General features: G+C 40.8%; 2 pseudogenes across 2 annotated transcripts; both read right to left on the minus strand.

Moving 5' to 3' along the window:
- Window positions 1–259: 259 nt before the first annotated feature.
- On the minus strand, window positions 260–3,794 carry LOC306666651 (saoe class I histocompatibility antigen, A alpha chain-like; annotated as a pseudogene). The gene is made up of 8 exons (XR_013766717.1): window positions 3,652–3,794; window positions 3,050–3,319; window positions 2,579–2,854; window positions 1,726–2,001; window positions 1,482–1,598; window positions 1,040–1,072; window positions 870–913; window positions 260–700 (listed from the first exon to the last, which is right to left on the minus strand). The product of XR_013766717.1 is annotated as a saoe class I histocompatibility antigen, A alpha chain-like (transcript).
- A 9,005-nt stretch (window positions 3,795–12,799) lies between these two features.
- On the minus strand, window positions 12,800–14,507 carry LOC306666648 (eIF5-mimic protein 1-like; annotated as a pseudogene). Its single transcript, XR_013766718.1, has 2 exons — window positions 14,362–14,507; window positions 12,800–14,139 (listed from the first exon to the last, which is right to left on the minus strand). The product of XR_013766718.1 is annotated as an eIF5-mimic protein 1-like (transcript).
- Between the last annotated feature and the right edge of the window lie 8,431 nt (window positions 14,508–22,938).

Here is a 22,938-nt window from a genome sequence, read left to right on the forward strand (position 1 = left end):
TACTAAACTAAACATAGCATTTTTTGGATACAGGACCAGCCCTGGTGATGCCTGAGTCCCTGTCATCACAGGTCCTGGTGGGATGAGGTTTAATTGAAGGGACAAGGACTAAGGAGCAGGAAAGATGATTCAGCTGAGCAGTGACCAAATCAAAGCCTAGGATGGACTGGACACAGACTGAGTCCTTGTCCACCCTCAGTTCCTTTCATCCTTCTCCAGTCCCTACCTGCAGCAGACTCAGCACGGTTAAACACATGAATTCTGGAAGGTTTCAGGTTTTATTTTCTCTCTGAAGTTTAGTAATCTTCCTTTCATTCAATTAACCCATCAGTCATATTTCATGGCACAAATGTGAAATAGAAATCAATATCCAGATTCTTTTTTTCAATAGGGAAGAAAGAAGCTACAGCCCTTGGAAACATAAAGCTAAATCAGGAATGAAGACATCCAGCCTCACGTCTGCTATAGAGGAAGGTTGATTGAGGAAGAGAACAGACAGTGTGGGGAGGGAGCTTGATGATCAGGGATGTGCTCCTCTCTCCATTTCCTCACCTTATGATGATAGGAACACAGGCACATACACAGTTAGATGCCAGCTGCACAAAGAGAAGTCAGGACCTCTTGAAATCGCAACAGGGAGTAGGAAGAGAACTGAAGAAATTCTGTATTGTTCAGTCCCACAGAAGGCAGCTCTCTCACACTGTAAAAGAAAGTATTATGGACAAATTCAGATGATTTATTGTAATGGAGACACCATGAACAACCCATTAAACACTTAAAATGTCAAAAATCCATGCAAGAGTCCCTGTAACCCAGGAGTCTCCCCATTCTCCTACCCCTCTCCCTCTTCAGACCCTCCAGGATCTCACATTTTTAAGCAGAGACACATCAGAGCCCTGATCACTGTCATTACCTGAGCAGAACAAAAACAGAACCTGGTCAGAGTCCACAGGAGATGTGGGCAATGGAGGAATCGTGGGATGAGTCCCCCACTGCTCCACACTACACTATCCCAGGGTCTCAGGGATCTCATACTTACATGGAGTTGGAGCATAGGTCCCTTTTAAAATTCCTGTGGGAAGAAAGCATCCTGTGAGAGAAGAGCTTGGAAAGAGATCCTAGAGGTACCCCTAGTCTGGACACTAGGAAAGTCTCCAGAACTGTGATGTAGGGAAGGATCAGGAGACAAGAAGTAAGGAGATGTGTAGGGATGGAGCAAATTGCTTTCCTGGAGGTCTGTCCTCAGAAGGAAAATTCCCCTCTGGCCTCTAAAAGCTGGGAATCAGGTCCCCTTCATCACAAAAATCAAGAGGATAAATTTGTCCTTCAGTTTCTGTGTGCTTTAGAAAGAGTAAACAGGATCTCAGGTTGGGTAAGGATACTTGTAGATATTACTGCCCATTAACTAGGCAGGGCACGCTTCTATCAGGTACCTAAAACCACCTGGTGGGACAAAAATTCAGACCCTGCACTTTTCCTACCTGTGTTTTTCTTCTTCCACAAGACAAAAGCGACCACAGCTCCAGTGACAACAGCTCCAAGGAGAACCAGGCCAGCAACAATTCCCACAATGGGGATGGTGGGCTGAGGGGGTGGCTCTGGGAGAGGAAGGGAAGTGAGGTGAGGGGCCCTGATCCCCACCTCTCAGTCCATACCCTGCTGAGGGTCTCCACAAAGCCTCCTGCTTTCTTGACAACAGTCTCTGTACCCTCACCTCCTCCTTACCCCATCTCAGGGTGAGGGGCTCAGGCAGACCCTCATGATGCACATGGCACGTGTGTCTCTGCTCGTCTCCAGCAGGCACCACCATAGTCGCCCATTTCTGGAAGTTTCCATCCCCTGCCAGCCTGGTCTTCACAAGTTCCATGTCCTGGGTCAGGTCCTCCCCATCTCATTGCCATATCAGGGTGATCTCCTTAGGGTAGAAGCCCAGGGCCCAGCACCTCAGAGTGATGTGTCCTTCAGGGCTAGTGTGGTGAGTCACCTGTGTCTTTGGGGGGTCTGAGAGAAAGAACATGGAAATTCAAACATTTTGGCATTACCTCTCATGGGCCACTGAAGCAGCCGTCACATGACCATCATGAGAATGGACATGATTGGAGGTTGAGGGGAGCAAAACAGTAGACACAAGCCTGGACTGAGGTTTATGGCGTAATCTCTTCCTTGGAAAACTCTGGAATCAGATTGAGACAATCCAGAGTTATGAGAGGGCCTTCAGATTCTGGTCTTGGTAGAGGCTGAGACACGTGGAAAAGCTGGAGTCAGACCTCCAGAGACACTAGGCTGGAGTGGACCTGACAGTCTGTCCTTGATGCCAAGACTGCTGCCATGCAACTGTGGTCAGTTATTTATTGTCATTCCCACCAGCCAGGGAGAGAGAGACTGCATCCCTCGCTTGTCCTGAGAAAAAGCGGCCTTCAGTTCCTCTAGGACACACCTGGGAATCCAGGCCCACCCGCCTCCCTCTGGAGAGGAGTAGGGAGGTGTTCTAGCGAGGGTGCCATTCTCCTCCCTTCGTTTCGCGGAAGCTGGCGGAGAGATTTAGGGGAGATCAGAGGGTGTCGGCAGCGGCTCATACCCGCGCGCTGCAGCGTCTCCTTCCGGTTCTCCAGGTATCTGGAGAGCCACTCCACACAGGTGCCCTCCAGGAAGGCCCTATTCCTTTCCGCGACACCTCGCAACTCCAACTTCCGCTGGGTGATCTGAGCCGAGGCGTCCGCCGCGGTCCAGGAGCGCAGGTCCTCGTTCAGGGCGATGTAATCCGAGCCATCGTAGGTGTCCTGAAAGTACCCGCGGAGGAGGCGTCCGTCTGGCCTCACGTCGCAGCCATACATCGTCCGGAGTGTGTGAGAGCCTGTCCCCGCCCCGCCCGCCCCGCGGGTTTGTCCCAAAACTGAAAACGAAAACCGGTCACAGTCCCCGCGGGAGCTTTCTGGGTCGAGGGTCCCGGCGGGCCCCTCAGCCTCGGGGTGAAGCTCGGCCGGGGTCCCTGACGACCGTCCGTGAGGGACACGGGGGGTCGCGACCTCCGACAGGCCGGGTCACTCACCGCCCTCGCTCTGGTTGTAGTAACTGAGCTGGTTGTTCAGGTTCACTCGGTAAATCTGCGCGGTGCCCTTGGAAATCTGTGCCTGCTTTTCCCAGTACTCCGGTCCCTGCTGCTCCATCCAGGGCGCCCGCGGCTCCATCCTGGGCATCGCGGCGTCGCTATCGAAGCGCACGAACTGCGTGTCGTCCACGTAGCCCACTGCCAGGTACCGGGGCTCCCCGTGTCCGGGCCGGGACTTGGCAGTGTCGAAATACCTCAGGGAGTGGGAGCCTGGGGGCGGGAGCCGCTGAGACCCGCGACCCTCCTCCCGGCGCCGAACCAGTTCCCAGGGTGAGGACGCCAGGAGGAGAGGAGGGGGCTCCAGAGACCTAAGGGGGCGGCGGGACGCGGGCGGGCAGGACTCAGGGGCAGAGTGGAGGGTCAGAACCGGCCGCGCCACGCTGGGAGGGTCTGTCCCGGGGGGCGGCCGGGACGCGGCGGGGACGCTGGGAGGGTCTGTTCCGGGGGCGGTGAGGACGCGGCTTCCCCGGGTCCTGAGGCTCAGGGGACGGTTCCCTCGCTCCTCCCGAGCAGAGGCCGCTTCCCTCCCACCCCGCACTCACCCGTCCCGGTGTCGGTCAGCGCCAGGGCCCCCGAGAGCAGCAGGAGCAGCGTTCGGGGCGCCATCACCCCCATTCTGCAGCTCTGTGCAGATTCTGCGTCCCGGCCGCTGGGCGGGGACTTTAAACCCGAACCGCGGCGACGCTGATTGGCTTCTCTGGGAGCAGGCACGCAGTGGAAGTGAGACCTGGGGCAGCGTCAGGAGTGTCCAGGCAGAAGGACCTGAGCCAGGTTGGGAGAAGGAGAAGTGAAACTGCAGCGAGATTGGGAATCCCCAGTGCTCTGTGTCCACACCCCGGACACCGCTCCGGAAGCCACGCCCAGGGCTGGGACTTGCCCTGAACCCTCCTGTGTACTAATTCTTTGTCTCACTGTCCCTTGATTCCTGCCTCAGTTTGCAAATCTGCAGTTCTCAAAGGTTTTGGTTTAAGGTCACTATACGCTTTTACAAAGTAGTGTGCACTCCAGAGGCAATCATGTTTATGTGGATTATGTCTATCAATATTTGCCATATTAAAAATTAATTCCGTTTTAAAGATATGTTGTTCCTTCTGAGTATTAATAACTAATTGCATGTTAACAGAAATAGTAGATTCAAAGAGAACTGTTTCTGAAATCAAAAAAGATTTAATCAGAAAATGGGATCATTTTACCTTTTACAATTTTGAAAGTCCTTTGTATTTGTCATTAGAGAATGCTACATATTTATATGTTCTGCATTTTGTGACTTTCATGAAATAAAAAAATGCAGCCTCAGAATTATCTAGGAAGAAAGGTTTTTTTAAAAATTTAAAAAAATTTTTTAATTAAAATATATTTTATTTTTACAGACACATTTTGATTCATTGTACACAAATAGGGTACAACTTTTCATTTCTATGGTTGCACACATGTATATTCATGCCATTCATGTAATCATACATATATATAGGGTAATACTGTCTGTTTCATTCTACTGTTTTTCCATTCCCACCCCTTCCCACCCCTTTTTCCTCTACACCATCCAAAGTTCCTTCATTGGAAGAATGTTTTTAATTATGTTATCAATAACTGTGGCTATGCATCTATGATACTACACTAAATTGACACAAGTTTAGTTTCTTAAATATTCTTTGCCATATGGGCCCTGAAATGTTATTATTGAATAGTTCATATTCTGTTGCATTAAAATCTCTGGGCATGTCTTGCATATTGAATGGATTTTGGGCTAGTGCATGATATTTTTTAAAGTCATGCATTGTTTGCCCAAGTTATATAGATCTTCTAGTGTTAACATACTTAAGTGCAAATAATAAAGAGGTCATATGTTGATATTTCCACAGATTTCACCAGAAAGTGTTGTAGGTACTTGGGAGTCTGTCAGGTTTATAGTGGTGAATGCAGGTTCTCCCAGTATCTGATGTTCTCTTGAGAGCATATATTTTATCATTGAAAATATTGCGGTCTGTGGATTATCTTGAAGGGACAGACTCACTTCATTTTTAGAAGTTGGACACATACTGAAGTTTAAAGGATAGTTTCTCTGTCCTTCTTCTTTGAAGCAGAAATAGTATTCAAAAAGTGGGGCTGGTACAACTCACCACATGGCTTTTATTGACACAAACACCATACTTTTAAATGTAGCAGATGTGCTTTATGTGTACTTCCCATTCTGTCAAATAAGTGCTTTTATAATGTGAATTCTGGAAGAGCAATTTAATAAAGTTAATGATTTTTAATACTTAAACCAGGACATGTTTAAGTGAACTGGTATTTTTCCCATGTGCAGTTAAAACATGCTCAGAAATACAGTAACTACTTTTGCAATTTGTTACCTTGGCTTTCATTTTGCCAAGTTTTGCTTTGATGTAAATAACCTTTTAGTGATAATATAAAAATATTTTTGAACGTATGGATACTGTGCAACAGTCTGAGCAACTTCAAGGGTTCCACATCACACTTTGAGAACTGCGGCTCTAAGTAAACTGTGGAGAGATCCCAAATGGTCCCAAATTCTTTCCTTAATTCACTGCCAATTAATTAATTAATCCTTTTTAATTCCTCAAATATCTAAAAAGATGTATTTGTGAACAAGTAATGGAATTATGAACAATTATATGCAGAAAGAAAACAAAAAGAAGTTCTTAGATATTAAGAACTGGTCACAGAAATGAATGATTCTATTGATGATTTGGAGAATTAAAATAGTACAAATAAGGTAGTATAATTGGAAAAGTAATGGTAAGGAAGACAGAAGAACTATAAGAGCACAAGTCTCAATTACAGGCTTTTCAACAACTGAACAATATAAATTCCAGAAAAACTGAGAGTAAGGAATAAGTTTAAAATCTCAACAAATATTCTCAGCATTTTTGCTCTCCACAAAATTACATTTGAATTGCCCCCAAACAAATGAAAACAGACCCATGCCAGGATACATTGCCATGATATTTCAGAAAGTGTATAGAAAAGAGGAGACTGAACATTGTAAGAGGCAGGAAAAACAGCTATGGAAGCTAGAAAATGTTGAAGCAATATCACCAGCATTCCAAATGAAAAGATTTTCAACACAGAATTCTGTACAAACTTAAAGTTGGAACAAGAGCTAGGGTGTCCTAAAGACATTTCAGATGTTTAGGGTTTCAGTATTTTCGGTTCCATGTTCCTAAAGGATATGGCTAAATGAAGTGAGAAACAAAAATGATGGAGAAAACCAAGAAAAGGGGCTATATGAAATGTAGGTAAGAGGGGAACCCACACAAGAGAGGGAGGCCAAGTGCTCCCCCATGAGGTGAAGGAGAACAGGAGTCAGCCTCACTCCAGGTGTGAGGGCACCCAGTCCAGGTCTGGCAGAACTGAGGGTTCTAGGACAGGGGTCTTCACAAAGACCAAGTTGGTGGAACCTGGATATGCTTGAATATACTCGTGGAGACTGTCCTAGACTGGCTGCTCTAACAGAACATACTGAATAAATTATGAAGAACAAATGTTTATTTTCTCACATTATTAACATTGGAAAATCCAAGGTCATGGTCACTGGCATCTGACTGGGGCCCTCCTGCTGTTTCCTCATGTGGTAGAAGGTATGAGAGAGGGCAAGAGAGGTGGGAGGTGTCAACCTATTTCTAAGATAACAGTGCTGATCTATTTATGAGATTGGGACCCTCAAGAGCCCACCTCCCACTAGGCCCCATCTCCCACAGCACCCCATTGAAGATCAAGTTCCAACATGTGAACTTTGGAGCTCACATTCAAACCATAGCAGGGACCCTGGGGGAGAGTTTGGGAAAGTTCCAGTAATGAGCACAACAGAAATTAAGCAAATGAAGGGAGAACACTTTCATTAATGGTGGGGAAGTTAAAAATCAGTTCAAGGAAACAAAGTAATGAAAGCTTCAGGTCTAGTTGTGAATGACATTTCCATAGTCAATATAATGTAAACAACATTGATCTAACCAAAATTATAAAATGACTGTTTCGATAGGGGCACGTGAAGGGTGCTAGGGTCTGTTGACCACTAGCGCAGAAGAGACATTAACCAATTAGGCAAAAGGTCATGAGAGATCACGCCTTGTTAACACTAATTATGCGCCACTTCTTGGCCCAACCGCCAGGCACCATCTTGGAGCTGCTTAAACATGTCTGTACACTGCACCTGGCCAAGTTTCTCTCTCCTGAATCCAGGGGGCTGTGTACGTGGTTAGTTGTCAGAATTCCTCTCCTGGTCATGAGCTTGGTGCTATGTGCAGAGTGTAGAGGGTGCTATAGGGCTTGCTGAGTGAGGGGTTCCTGTTCAGAATAAAGACATAAGTAGCCCCAACCAAACACACAGGCAAAAAGAGGACCCCAATCACATCCAAAAAACTGCCTGTTTTTCTTGTCCTAGACTGGGCTTCAAGATCTTGACCTTGGATTTACTGACTCCTTAACAAATATTTATCGGTTATGTGTTTGGCACTTGCAATATAATAAACCAAAGCCAGGCAAAATTCACTGTCCTCGAGGAGCTTGCTTTCCAATGGGGGACTTAGAAATAATGAGGTGACTGTAGTAAAAGAAGTGTCAGAAAGTAGGTTGATTAGAGAAAAGGAGCAAAGTAAGGATAAGGGAGATGGTTGTAACTTTTAATTACTTTATTTCCCTCAGAGTAGGATTTACTCAGAAGAGACATTTGATCACTGCAACACTCATTTGGGGGCTATTGGGGAACAACAGACTGCAGTAGGAATGGGAGTGAGCAGATTTCAGGAAGGACTTCCTGTATGTGATTCTGAACATAAGGTTTGTGGATCCTATGAAGGCTTCTCTTTTGTGCCTCATGGAGGCTTTCTAAAATCCTGAAGTTTGGGGACACTGAAATTCCTGGTATTTGGAAGAAGGTTAGGAGAGGAGGGAAAGGGCTGAGGTGAGGTCCCAGTCCAACTCCATCTCTGTACTGAGTTTGAGGTGTAAGTGAATCTGACGTGTTCAGCAAGTGCCAGAGTCCCTGGAACTGGAGGACAGTCACCACCTGGCAGGATCTAAAATAGAGGTCTTTCTGATCCTCAGATTCTCCAAACAGTAATAAGGAGAAAGGGTAAGTATGAGAAAATGCACAACATCTTGTCAACACTCTTTTTTATTGGTTTCATGCAGAAATTATATTTTGAATGTACTAAGTATTTAATAAAATACTAATTAATTTCATCCATTACTTTTTACTTTAAAATATGTACTAGAAAACTTAGGACCACATCTGTGGCTCACATTTGTGGTTCAAATTGTACTTTTATTGGCGAGTGCTGTTTTAGAAGCTTAATAATTGTATCTTCTATATTCAGGTCTGTGATTCATTTCAAACTGTTTTTGTACAGGTATTTGTTCTTCTCTCCGTGTCTCATTGTTCACCTCCATTTGTTGAAAAGATGATCCTCTCCCCACTGGATTCCTTGAATCCCTTTCCATCAGCTTGGGTGTGCAGTTCTAGTTGTGCATCTTTATCCTGTACTAGTCATGTAGACTATCCTGTGCCAGGGCCTCTTAGTTTCTACTACTTGCATATGGTAGTAAATCTTGAAATCAGATAGTGTGTATCTTCCAAGTAAAACATCATTTTGATTATTCAAAGTTTTATCACTTTTATACTAATTATAGAATTCAGCTTGTCAGTTTCTAAAAAAACTTAACCTGTTTGATTTTCATTGCATTTAATTGATAGATCAATTGTGAGAGAACTGATACTTTGTCAATATCAGCCATTCTAATCCTTGACTATAGTATTTCTATTTAGTTTTTCTTTACTTTCTCTTAATGATGGTTTATAGATTTTAGTGTAAAATGTTTCTGTTATGGTTTAAACATTAGGTGCCCCCAAAAGTTCTTATGTGAGACAGTGAAAGAAGGTTTAGAAGTGAAATGACTGGATTAAGAGAATCTTAACCTATTGAGTGAATTAATTACCTGATAAGGATTAACTGAATGGTAACTGTAGGCAGGTAGGGTGTGGCTGGAGGAGGTTGGTCTCTGGGGGTATGCCCTTGGGGTATTTACTTTGTCCTTGTTGAGCAAAACTCTCTTTCTGCTTCCTGATATGATATCCTGAGTTGACTTCCTCTGCCACCCTCTTCTGCTGTGATGTGCTGCCTCAGCTGGAGCTTGGAGGAATGGAGTCAGCCTTCTATGGACAGAGACCACTGAATCTGTGAACCCCTAAATAAACTTTTGTTCTTGTCTGGTCCTTTAGTCAGGAGCAAAAAATCTGACTAAAACAGTTACCTAGATTTTAAGAATGGCTACCTAAATATTGTATTTCAACATTATTATAAATAGAATTTAATTATTGTCATTTTTCAAATATTACATTGCTGGTATGTGGAAATACAATTGACTTTGTATTTTTCAATGTTCTAAATTCATCTATTCTAGGAATTTTCTTTGCTTTAGGATTTTCTATGTAATCAATCATGTCACATGCAACATAAGACAATTCATAATCTATAAATTGAAATATAATCTTTACAATCTATATCCCATTATATTGTGGGCCCCAAATGACTCTAGTTAGGCCCCCTTGCAGAGGCTTCTGGTGGGCTATGTTTTCAGTGTGCAGTCAAGGTCATAAGCACTCTGATTCAGACTATGTGCTCAAGGTCATAAACATTTGCTTGTGAGCATATGCCCACTGATGTAACCTGTGTCTTCTTTGTCTGTCCTGAATGTTTAAAAATAAAAGCCTGTGGAGAATACTCAGGGGGCTAAATAAAACTGGCCAGGGGCTGAAGCTAGAGATGGGGGCTGGCTAGAGACTGCTGCCTACCACCTTGAATAAAGCCTGTCTACTAACTTCATCTTACATCTTCTTCCACCTGTTGGGATTCTGAACTTGTCACTTAGGTCTGAGCCCATTTTATTTCACCCTTTTATTTCTATTTCTTGCCTGAAGACTCTGGCTAAGATGTTGAGTTACAGTGTGTAACAGAAGAGGTGAGAGTCAAGATACTTGCCTATGAGTTACGGTTTGGATCCTGAATGACCCCCAATATGCCAAAGGCTTGATCACCAGTCTAACAGGAGGTGGTGGAAGCGTTAGTAAGTGGAACCCACTGCAAGGAAGTTAGTTTGTTAGGGGTGTGCCCTTGGAGAAGATACTGAGACCTTGGCCCCCTACTCTTTCTCTTTGTTTCCTGGCATCAAGAGATGAAGGCCTCATCTGTCACACGCTCCTGCTGTGATGTACTCCACAGGCCCAAAGCAGTGGGATCAAGTAACTATAGGCTGACACCTCTGAAATAGTGATCCAAAATAAACCCATCCTCATTTAATTTGATTTATCTTAGGTAAATTGATGTAAGTTGATTTATCTCATATCGATGGTTATAGCAATACAAATCTAACACAATATCTTAAGTAAAAAGCACCCTCACCATAAAGTACATTGTTAGCTGTAGATTTTTCAGAGATGCCTTTATTAGATTGAAGAGGTTTCCAAAAAGATTCAGTCAAGAATAGGTTTTGAATTTTTATAAAGCTCTTTCTTCAAGGAGATGATCTTGTGGTTATTCTCCCTTGTCTTATTAATATGGTAAATAAGAATTTATTTTTAAATATTTATCCAATTTATAGTTTAGGATAAACTTGATTTGTTGATATTTTTACCAAGAATTCATGAGAAATGTCAGTCCAAAGTTTCATAATTTCTTATGTGAATAATTTCAAATTTAAACAAATTGTATAGATTTATGCAACTATCTTCAAAATACAATTACAGAATAATTCCATTACACTAAGAGATTTCTCATGCCCATTTTCCCTGTACCCACTTCCAGGGCTAGGCAAACAGTAATCTGCTTTTGAATTCTATAGATTTGTTTTACTGGACATTTTATATAAATGGAAGCATGTAGTATGTGATCTATTTTGTTTGGCTTTTTTCACTTAGCATAATGTGTGTGCGTGTGAGTGTGTGTGTGTCCATGCATACATGTGCATGTGGAATGCTGGGGATTGAACCTGGTCTTGCATAATTCTAGGCAAGCACTCTACCACTGAGCTGCATTCAGCCCTACCATAATGTTTTGGAGGTTAACACATGTTGTATCATGTATCAGTACTTTGTTCTTTCTTATTGCTGAATATTATTCCACAGTATGGAAATGCCTCTTTGGGTTTATCAATTCACCAGATGATCTGGTGTGGAAAGGTTTTACCTGAAAATTTCATTGAAATTTTGTTAAATGTTATGGATCTGTTTAGGTTACCTCTGACTTGTAGTGTGTACATACTGTATTTGCAGATTCATGAGAGCATTTCAGAGGATATTGCCTAGAAAAAGAAATATGATGCCAATGAGTCATTATAGCTAATTGTATATTACAATATGTAATTATAAGTTAATAGATATTAGGTTGCTCTCCAGATGAGTTGAACCAGTTTACAATGCCACCAATTGTGAGTGGCTGTTTCCCCACTTCATCTCCAACACCAAAGGCTGTTGATGTTTTCTTCTTTGATTCAGTACATCAGTGGAAAAATCTGTCACTCTTGTATAAATTTCCATTGCTTTGTTTGTTAGTGAGGTTGTTTTAGGGAAGACCCAAAATGGCCATTGTTAGGCTCTGTCACTGAGGCTTCTGGCTAGCTGTGTTTTAGTATGTAACTAAGGTCAAAGCACCATGATTCAGCATATGTAATAAAGTTCATAAACATTTGCTTGTGAACATGTACCCACTTAAGTAGTATTGGCAATGTGCCTTCTTTGTCTGGCCTGCATATAAAAAAGGTCTATAGAAATGGCTCAGTGGGGCTAGATGCAAGTGGCTGGGGGCTGATGCTGGAGACTGGGACTGGCTAGAAGCTATTACTCCCTCTGAATAAAGAATGTCTACTATTCCAACCATGCCTCAATATCTTCTGCCACCTACCAGGATCCTGATTCTGCTCCCTGGGTCTGAGCCCCTGCAAGACAGATATGTATTTATTTTTCACATATATATTCCACCCACCCTTAGCCAAATTTCCTCTTTCTTTGAGAATCCTTCTTAGGTCACTCTTACTTCACAGTATTCTGGATTACCTAATGGGCACATCTTTTACATTGTTATTTTATGTAACTTTATGTAACCCAACAGAGAGTGAATAATCATTTTGTGAGTAATGTGTATGGTATTCAGCTTGGGCTGCCATAATAAAACACATTTGACTGGGTGGCTTAAGCAATAGAAATGTGTTTTCTTACAGTTCTGGGGGCTCAAAGTCCCAGATCCAGCTGCCAGGTGATTTAGTTCCAGGTGAAGCCTCTCTTCCTGGCTTGTAACAAAGACACACATAACAAAGATCACCTCTCTTCTAGCTTCCAATAACAGAGTTCTCAATTCCACTGAGACCTCATCAGAATGCTTTTTTTTCTTTTTTAAAAAGCCATTTATTTTAAAAAACTGGTTTGTCAAATCACATACACGAGCAGATATACAACTACCAAAGTGGCCCTGTAATAGACACCAGTGGGGCGTTCACCACACAGTACTTGAAAAATACAGCTAAAAAAGAGGAGTCTGCTGAGTATTGAGTTTCAGATTCCTACTGGACTCCTGGTTGAATGGCTTTAAGTTAGCATACAGTGAGTGAGAGGTAGAGTCCCAAGTATCGTAGCAATGCCTCAGGGCTCCATTTAAAACAAAACAAGAACAGAAACCATTTCCCCTTTGCACAAGGGAAGCCTATCCTATTTATTTTTTTTTCTTTTGTGAAAACTGAAGCCAAGTTTCTCTTCCCAAATGAGTCAGGTTCCCAGTCAGAGAGTGTGTGTGGTAACCTAGGTATTGTGCTTGTCGGCCCTTTAATTTTCCTCACCTTCTGATTGGGATTCTTCTTCTGCATTTTGTAACCACTCAACAAATTTCTTCATCTGGTCAAGGAAAACACTTTTGCCTTTGGCAACATGTGCTTCTTTATACCACTTCAATATCGCTTCTTCACTCAGAACATCAGCTTTGTAAAAGAGAACCACAATCTTCTGGAAGGCTTTCATGAAGTGGATGTTGTCATAGCAGTATTCCTGAACCTTCTGGAGGAGGATTAGCTCTGACTGACCTTGGGAGCTGAACACAGCCAGCAGGGGAGCGTATTGCTTCAGGTGCTTAAGAGCTTGCTCTGCAACAAGTTCTTCCTTCTTGTTCCATTCAACAGCATTCATTATACAGGTCCACAGAAGTCCAATCACTGCTGTTTCTGGAAGATCGTTCCTCTTCATTTCTTCTTTGACATAAAGCACCACCTCCTTGATTGGGCATTCCTGAGACAGTCTCTCTTGGAGCTCTTTCTGCAGTTCTTTCCTGGTGCCCAGGGATTGCTGGACTCGGAGGAAATCTGAAAGCTCCTTCAGACCTGCGTCAGTGAAGTATTTAGCAAAATGATCCACACTCTGTCTATTTACTGGAAAGAGTTCAAGCAGCCGCTTGTCTAAGTTGGCTTTTCTCAAGGAAGAGGTAACAGAGTTGGCGTCTTTTTCTGCCATCCAGGCTTTGAAAAGCTTGACAGCAAACGAGGCTGCAATGCCTTCTTTGACTAAGCTGTCAGTGAAGAGACTGGTGAGGATGGTGGCAGGAAGGGTGCCATTGCCCAGCAGGATCCCGGACAGCATGGCCAACTTTGTCTGCTCTGTTTCAGAAAAGGCTTTAAGGAAGAGGAGAAGCTTTTTCATTTCATCTTCAAATGCCTTTTCCAAATACTTGTATCTCCTGATGAGTTTATTGAAGACCTGAGCATAGTTCCGGATGGTTTCATGATCTTCATTTGCTGAAAACACACAGTGGTTGGTCATCTTAGTCTTGTCACCATCATCTATGCGTGTCCAGGGGCAAGCATACTGCCCGCCACCAAGATATCAAAGAGTGTGTCTGCATAGCGACGATAATCTAATCTTGAGCCTGTTGAGTCCAGAAATTTGGCTACAGCTTCAAGGTCATCACCAGCTTCATTAAGTCCCTGGACAAGTGTATCCCTGAAGACTGTGGGTTCGAATTTCTCTTTTTCATCTGTTCAGAATTAGGGAACATCTTTGTGGCTCCCAACTGCAGGCTGATGGCAAGGGCCAGCTTACTGGTGGAGTCACGGCTGCAGTTGTGCAATAGTTCTTGGGCTCTCCTGGCTCTGGAAGCTCAGTTACAGTGAATCAGCGTCACGCTCATCACGCAGCTTGAGCTGGAGATCCAGGTCTGAGATTAGCACGTCCCCTTCAGCAGCAAACCTCTCTGGGCCCCTTTTCCGAGTTTTGAACCGCTGGCCTGTTAGCACTGGCTTCTGATGCTTATTCATAAAATTTCTGTCCGAGGAGGTAGCGACGACGCGCGAGGCTGGGGGCTGCGGCGATTCCTGCAGCTGCAGTGGCGGCGGCAGACAATGGAGGAGTCCATCAGAATGCTTTTAACAGCCATATTTTCAACAAAATTCTGTCATAATGACATGCATGCTTTCTAGAATCATATAGGCTTTACCTGTAGCTTTGGTTTTTCCCCTGAGTTTTTACCAGAATTGTTTTAAACATTCACACAGTCTTTTCAAGGAAGAGTAGGCTTTTTCTACATGTATCTCAGAACTCTTCCAACCTTGATCTGCTACTAAGTTCCATAGCCTCTTCTACATTTTTGGTATGTTACAGCAGAACTTCATTTCTGTTACCAAAATCTATCTTGGTCTGCTTGGGCTGATACAAAAAACAGCACAGACTAAGTGACTTAAACCACAGAAATTTTGTTTTCTCACAGTTCCAGAAACTGAAAAGTTTGAGATCAAAGTTCTGGTTGATTGAGTTTCTGGAGAGGATTATTTCTGTCCTGCATAAAACTGCTTCTCCTTACATCCTCACACGATGTTATAGTTTGGATTTAAATGTCCCCAAATCTCATATGTTCAAGTTTTGGTCTCCAGTGCAAAAGGTGTCAGAGATGGGGCCTTTGGGTGGTGATTGGACTGTGAGGACTCTCACCTCATCAGTTGGTTGATTCATTCATGGATTCAAAAGTTAATCAGCTATGAGGGGAGGGTGGTAACTTGAGGTGGTGGGGCCTAGTTGGAGGAAGTAGGTCATTGGAGACATGCCCTTGAAGGGTATATGTTGTCCCTGGCTCCTTTCTCTCTACTTCCTGCCTCCATGAAGTGAGCAACTTGTTCTACCACATGCCCCCACATGCTTTGCCCACAGTGATGGAACCAAGTGAGTATGGACTGAAACCTCTGGAATCATGAGCCAGAATAAATTGTTTTTATTGAACTCTTCTTAAATTGTTTTTTTTCTCAGATATATTGTCTCCATACCTACGAATGGAAAGAAAGAGGAGATTTCTCTCTTCTTAAAAATAAGACCACCAGCACTATTGGATTAGGGTTCTATCATTATGGCCTCATTTAACCTTAATTATTTCCTGAGAGATGATTTCCAGACATAGTCACATTGGAGGTTAGGGTGTTAACATATCAATTTAGGGTGAAGGAATACAATTCTGTCACTACTTTCTGCCCTTTGTCCCTAAATTCATGTCTGTATCACATGCAAAATACATTTCTTCCACCCCCGTGGTCCTAACAGTCTTAACTCTTTCCAACATCACTTCTAAAATGTGAAGTCCAAAGTATAATCTAAATATTATCTAAAGCAGACATGGGACAGACAATTCACCCTGAGGCAAAATTCTGCTGTGGACCTGTGAAAGCAGACATGTTTTATATTTTCAAAGTATAACCGTGTACTGAGAATAGGATATCCCAAACTTAGCAAGACATGATCTGCTGGCCTGCTGCTTTGGGCCTGTGGCAGCACATCATGGGAAGTATGTGGTGGAGAAGTTGCTCACCTCATAGCCAGGAAGTGACAAAAGGAGGAAGGGCCTAGGGTCAAACTGTCTCCTTCCAGGGCTTGTCTAGATGACTTAAAGACCTCTCACTAGATCCCATCTCTAAAGATTCCACCACCTCTCTATAGTGCCCAGCAGGAACTAAGCATTTAACATATGGAAATCTGTGGGACAGTTAAGTCATACTACAGCAGTTATCAAACTGATTTGTTGGCAGAGTTGTTTATAAAATTTTATTATTCAGTAAACTTTAAAAATTTTCTTTTCAATACTGTGTTTGCAGCATCCTTCATATTTTGATGTTTTCTTAAATTAAAAAAATTAAGTTCCCTTCTTCAATCTGTGGATTTTTAAGTACCTCAATTAATTTCCTAATATTTTGTGTCATCCTGATATTTTAATGTCATGAACTTCTAATTCAATATCATTATAGACAGAGAATATGTTCAATGAGTTCAATCATTTTCAAATTGTTGAGACTTGTCTTAGGGCTAGGAGATGACTGGTCTTGGTGAATGATCCATCTATACTTGTGAAATATTTCTCATTTATTCTTGTTGGATATAATATTTAGATAAGTGTTCTATAACTCTATTTACTTGTACTTCTTCTATTAATGGGAGACAAATATTGATCATCAAATATTGTGATTTTTGATGTTAATTTCTTTTTTCCAATCTACTAATTTATCCTTCATCTACCTTGGAGTTCTGTAATTAGTTATTCACATACTTATTTTCATTATAGAAGGTTCCTCTTTCTTATTATCATTATAAAACCTTCCTCCTTGTCTCTAATAATACTCATTATTTCGAGGTCTATTTTGTTTCACACTGATGTGAACATTCAGGTTTTTAACGCTTTCTACTTAAATGACAATTTTATCCATCTTTCAACTTTTAAGTTGAGGTTTTATTTTGCATTTAAAGTGTTTCTATTGTCAATAAATCACATCAATATCATGTGATCTGTCTTTATTTCCATCCAACTGATAATTTCAGGGAAATTTGATGGGAATTTTAGCTCCTTTCTATATAATTGGATCACTTTTACAGTTTTATTTAGTTTACTGTTCTTCTACTTATTTTTAAAATATCTAATCTTTTCTTCATTCTTGTTCCTTCCTTTCTACCTTAGAGTAATTTTTTTTTTTTTGTTTATGGTTTTACAACTCCTCTCCTGATTTTTTAGGCCTAGTTTTGGCATTCACTTCTTATTTTTGCTGTAATAATTAAAATCTATATCTTTAATGTTCCACAATCTACTTAACACTGACCTACATCCAGTAAAACATAGGAAACTATTACCTGAAGGACTTAGCTTCAAATTACCTGTAGTGCAGGACTGCTAGCATCGAATACTGTAAGTTCTATTAATCTAAATATGTCTCTATTTTGCCTTCCCTGCTTTTATTTATTCACATAAAATTTACTAATTTTATATGTAAAGTTAAATATTGTTAATAGTTTAGAATCCCAGCCATCATCACAAGACAGATGTTCTTTTACCCAAAATTTTCCTTAAAAAATCTCAAGTCTGTTTGTATTTGAGTTTCTCCTCCACTTATAACCTGAAATGACAACTCATGTTGTTTCTCTCTGTAACTTTGAAATATTCTAGAACTTCACATACGTGCAGTCCCATAGTATGCAATCTCGTATAGCATAATGATTTCAAAACTCATCCAATATATTGTATGTATTAATATATTATTCATTTTTGTTGCTGAGTATTTCCAAAATCCTGGTTTACCCATTGGTTTATCTATTGAGAAGTTGATAATGTGGATTATTAATATTTGAGGTCAATTATGAATGAAATCACTATGAACATTTAAGTACAAGTCTGTCTGTGTAGATATGTTTTCTCACCCTTTGGGCAAATGCCCTAGTGTGGGATTAGTAGGTTACAAAATACCTGTTTATGCTAGTAATTGAGAAACTGTTTTCCAAATGAGTTGTGACATTTCCATGTTTCCATGTTCTTATATTTGTGACATTTTTACATTGAAAATGACATTTTAAATTGCTCCTTATTTGGTTAAGATATGGTTTTATCTCATGTGTTTTTAATGTTATCCATTCTAATTGATGTGTGGTGGTAGGCCATTGAGGTTTTAATCTGAATTTCTTTGATGACTACTAATGGTGAGCATCTTTCATTCTTAATGACTGACATATCTTCTTTTGTGAACTGTTTTTCAAATCTTTTATAAAGCTTTTCTGTCGCATTATTGTAAGCATTTTTTTAACATGTTCTGGGTATTTCCCTACACATATATATTTTTCTTTTTATGGCTTGCATTTTTATTTCCTTAACCATGTGTTAGTCTATTTATGCAGATTAAAAACTAGACTAGGTAATTAAACATGATTTATTTCTTACAACTCTGGAGTCTGGAAAATATAAGATCAAAGTGTCAGTGATTACAACTCTTGCACTACAGATCAAATATCATTTCCATTTCAGAAACAAAGGAGAGGGGGCAGGAGACTCCTGACACTACCATACTGCTTCAATCAGCTAAAGGGATTCAGAAACCCAGCAGGTCAGTCTAACCAAGTAGAGAGTTGGGAATGATGTAGAAGAAGAGGGGATAAATGAAAAAACCAAAGGTCTGTGCCCAGAAGGCTTCCTCTCAGGGTCTCAGTGTAAGTGTAGACCTCAGCAATTAAGCTACAGGAAAGGAAAAATTATCCCAGTTAAGGAAGATGAGAATTCATAGATAACTTCTTGGGTGCCAGCATTGGTAAAGGTGACTTTGCCTCCATTATAAAATGTATCATCTTTACCATTTCTGAATGTATGGTTCAGTAGGGCTAAGTATATTTACATTGTCATGCAGCCAATTTCTAGAACTTTCCCATCTTGCACAACTGAAACTCTATTATAAACAACAACTTCTCATTTTCCTCTCCTCCAACTCCTGACAACCACCACTCTACTTTCTGTTTTTATGAATTTGACTATGTTAGTAATCTCATATAAGTGGAATTACACAGCATTTTTCCTTTATGCAACTGATATTTCCACTTAACAAAATATCCTTGTTTCATCCATGTGTCTGAATTACTTCCAATGGATGTATACACACATTTTCCTCACCCATTCCTCCACTGACGAACACTTGGGTTGCTCCATGTCTTGGCTACTATAAATATAAACATGGATATGCAAATGTCCATTTGGAATCCCGCTTTCAGTTCTTTTGGTTATTTATTCAGAAGTGAGATAATGGATCATATGGCAATTTATTTTTGTGGGGGAAACTGCCTTACCATTTTCCTTAGCCATTCAATATTTTTCACCTATTTTAGATATTGTCTGCTTTTAACCAACTCCAGGACCCATTAACTATCATACTACCTTAGTCTACAACACATTATTAGACTGTTGTGGGGAAAGACGCCACAATTTAGACTTAAGTTCCCTCTCCAATGTCCCTGCCTGTTATGAGGGACCTTCACAAAAACAAAGAATGCTAAAAAAAAAACAAAAACAAAAAACAAACCTAAGGCCAGAATTAAAACCCAAGGAAACCCATCAATAAAAAGGTTTCTAGCTCAGCACCCCCTCCTTTACCCATCCATAAACTAACTACAAAATGAAAGAAATTTGAGGGCTCAATGTTATCATTAGATAGGACTGAATTCAAGCAAAAAATATTAAATAAGACAACCAAATGTAGTTTATGTTACCTAAACATTACAATGCACAATTAAGATATAATTCTTGAAGACCATAGAGAAAAAATATCAAAATATGAAAAGCAACCTGGGTATGGGGATGCACACCCAATCCAAATTACTCAAGAGGCTGAGGCACAAGGTCACAAGTTTGAGACCAGCTTGGGTAACTTAGTCATAATCTGTCTTAAAATCGCAAAATAAATGAAGAAGGGTTGGGGATGTAGTTCAGGAGTTCAGTGTACCCTGGGTTCATTTCCCAGTACTGCAATAAATGAAGAAGGGAAAAGAAAACCAAATTTTATGTTGCTCATAAAAAATAGAGAAAGTGGGAAAATGTACTAATAGCAAACAACATACTTCAAGGCAAGAAGTAGTACTCATTTTGTGTTACCCTAATTTCTTGTATAATTACCTGTCTTTAATATGTCTGTTTAACTTCTCCAGCCAGGATCTGATGACCTACCTCATTATCCTCCTTTCTACCCAATGTCTGGTCCCCAGTACACGCTCAGTATAGTCCAGAATGTCTCTGGAGATGAGCTTCGTACCATCAAAATATCTGGCTTTGAATCTCTGTCTGAAGCTTTTGTGTATTATGTGAGTATAATTGTGAAAACTGTCAAAGTTATTCAATTGGCTCCATCTTACCCACCTCTTCTTCCCTTTGACTTCTTCCTCACTTCAACTGACTCCTCCAGAAAGATAGCTCCCTCACGCTGTCCCCTTCTCATCTTCTTATCTATCTCCCTATTCCTATCTTCTTTGGTACCTGCACCCAACTCCCACACATACACCAGCTTTATTATTGCATTCATTTCTCTATGGCCAACCAATGCACCCCCGCCCCTTGCCAAGGAAGAGGGGACAGTAGTCTCCTGCAATTTAGGGCTTTAAATCTATTGACTGATTGACTTATAAATAACTCAATAAATTAGAATAACTCAATAAAACCATGTCTTTCCTCACTCCTGCTCCAAATCTCTTGCTAATGGAAAAGCCACACTACAGTTTGGAGCAAAATAATTTTGATACAATTTAGTCAGTCTCTCACCTGGAAAAGTACCAGTGCTGGCTGTTGAACCTTCGGGTAAGAGAATATCTGTCTTGTGATGATGGCTGTGATTCTAAACTATTGACAGTATTTAACTTTACGTGTAAAATTAGTAAATTTTATGTGGATAAATAAAAGAGGGGGAGGCAAAATAGAGACATATTTAGATTAATAAAAATTACAGTATTTGATGCAGCAAGTCCAACAGGAACTGCTCCCTTTCCCTCAGGATCTGATGGCCCTCTTCAAACACTGTTATAATATCTTGCCTATGGCCTTGGAATTTTGTCCACAGTAAATGCAGAAAGAGAACGAGTTCTTCTGAGAGGTCAGAAAACACTAAAACATGTGTTAGATTTTCTGGGGATGAACTCAGAACAGCAATCCCTTCATTCACCCTCCCTCTTGATCCCCTCCAAAATCATCCCCCCAATTTTTCCCAGAACATTCTCCTTCTATGTACACAGAACCTTCCCTGGAGATTTCTCTTATGACCAGGGCCTGAATCTCTTCTTCTCCTGAAGACTGAAAATTCTGAATTCTATACCTGTGCAATATGATTCCATGGTGAAATGAGGTAGCATTTGATTCTATGTACTATCATAATAGACATTTGGAGTACTGTCCATTCAAGTCAATGTTTAAAGGGAAACAAAAGAAAATAATTGATTTTCATTACAACTGCTAAGATGTATGGTATAGTTTTTATTTATATTTACATGGTCCTTTTCCACCAAAAATGCATACAATTTAAATGAAAATTAATTACTAATATGAAAATGAAAGAAAATCAAAACAAAAAGTGAAGGAAAGTGTACATGCTGTTTTAGTCCATTTTCTATTACTGTAACAAAATACCCAAGACTGGTTTACTTTATGAAGAATGGAGGTTTATTTAGCTCACAATTCTGAAGGTTTAATGGCAAGGCACTGGCATCAGCTCAGTTCTGGTAAAGACTTTAGGGTGTTGACACTACCATGGCAGGAACACAGGTGAGAGAAATCACATCACCAGATAGAAAGCCAGAAATAGCAACAAACTTCCTCTAGGGTCCACCTCTTAAACATCCACCACCTCTCCTCTTTGCCACTCTTGAGGACCAAGCTCCAAACATATGAACCCTTGGGGGAAAAACTTAAACCACACTCAAGTTATATCATATCTTATGTCCATGTTATATAAAAAAATGACTCAACTGTTTTTAAGGTTTCTGTCAGCCAACGAGAAAAGGGAAACAATGAATTATATAGGTTTTAACAGACAAGTGAAAATATGTTAGTATGTCAGCAAAAATATTTTCCTTGAGATTTAATTCTGAATAAAAACTTATACAGGAGAATTTATACAGAAAACACTATCTCCAAAATTATTTTTATGATGATTGCATGCTGAAGAACACTCAATGTGAAGCTATATACTAAGAGGGCTGGTGTTATATAATGCTGATTGAGACCTGATACAAAAGCCTCAAAAATCTACTCATCCAGGCATTGGGATAAACTTACTATTATAAAGGCTGTGGGAACTGGTGTGTTGGAACGCTTCCCCCAAAGTTCATGTGTTGGTAACTTAATCCTACAACAGTGTGGAGAGGTGGTATTTTAAGGGGTGAGTAGGTCGTGAGGGCTCTGCCCTCATGAATGGATTAATGATGCCCTCCCTATGGGAATGGGTTTGCTCTCACTGGAATAAGTTCCTTATAAAAGTGTGAGTTTGGTCTCCCTATCTCCTCTTCCCCTTGTGATACTTAGTGGTTAAGGGCACCTGGGCAAAATTCATGGTACAAAAAAAAAAAAAAAAAAAAAAAAAAAAAATGGAGTTACTGAGCACTTTCCATACTAAAGCATTTGGATCATCATACCTGTTATAATGGCTGTCATTTCTCAGAAATGATTGAAAACAAATGTAGAACATATCAAAATCTCTAGGACTGTATGAAAGTAGTTCCAGGAGGCAAGTTTATGGGTGTGAGTGCCTGCATTAAAAACTTAGAGAAATCCCACATAAATAAGTTTATACTTCACCTCATGGCCTTAGAAAAAAGAACAAACTAACCACCAAACCAGTAGAAGTCAGGAAATAATTAAGATTGGAACCCAAATCAATGAAGTTGGGAATAAGAAAACAATATCCAGGGTCACTGTAATGAAGAGTTAGTTCTTTGAAAAAAGATAAATAAAATTGATGAGCTGGGCATGTTGGTGCATGCCTGTAATCCCAGTGACTCAGGAGGCTGAGACAGG

This window comes from Sciurus vulgaris (assembly GCF_902686455.1).
Source record: "Sciurus vulgaris genome assembly, chromosome: 7".
Lineage (NCBI taxonomy): Eukaryota > Metazoa > Chordata > Mammalia > Rodentia > Sciuridae > Sciurus > Sciurus vulgaris.